Genomic DNA, 853 nt, shown 5'->3' with positions numbered 1-853 from the left:
TAAATCAATCCATACAAAAGAGCTACAGAGGTGGCTGGGAAGGTGGCTCGCTGGCTAGGAGCATGGGCTGCTCTTCCTGAGATGACAACCACCTATAACTCAGTTCTAGGAAGTCTGATGCCCTCTTCTGACCTCTGTGGTCACTGCTACGTATAAATGGTACACAGACCTACACGAGGGCCAAACATTTCTCTATATAAAACAAGAATAAAAACAAAAATAATTTAAAGAGGTACACAGACACAGATATCTATCATTTATCTATCTATCTACCCACCATTGATCTAATCTATCTATCTATCATCTATCTATCTATCTATCTATCTATCTATCTAAGGACTGAACCCAAGGCCTCACATGAGTCCTACAGTTGAGTTACATCCTCAGAAACTACAACTATTTCTTAAACAACTGTAGGGATATACTAGGAAGTGACTGAAAGAAGGCAGAATATAGAGACAGCAGAGAAAAGCCAGAGTGAGGATTATATTCAGGCAGCCCTTTGCTTGAAGACAATGCTAGGTCATAGTGTGGGTAAACTGGAAGTGTGCGTACCCTCCACAGACTCACCACCTGTGATAGTCCTAGGTCAATACGGCTGGAGAGGAAGGCAAGGAGGGAAGGAAGGTCTCTTGAAGAAAGAAGGGGCCTGTCAGGGAGAAGAATCTGACATCTGAAGTCTGAATATGAACACTTTTCATGCCTGGCTTACCCTTGAAATGCACAAAAAGGGAATGACCAGGGCAACCTGGAAGAAAACAACACACAGAAGGAAGCAATGAATGGCTGGATGAATGAATGAATGAATGAATGAATGAATGGAAGGACAGAGACATTAATTAGCTGCTGGCTA

The sequence above is a fragment of the Acomys russatus genome, chromosome 5 (assembly GCF_903995435.1).
Source record: "Acomys russatus chromosome 5, mAcoRus1.1, whole genome shotgun sequence".
Taxonomy (NCBI): Eukaryota; Metazoa; Chordata; class Mammalia; order Rodentia; family Muridae; genus Acomys; species Acomys russatus.
This window is presented reverse-complemented; position numbering follows the sequence as displayed.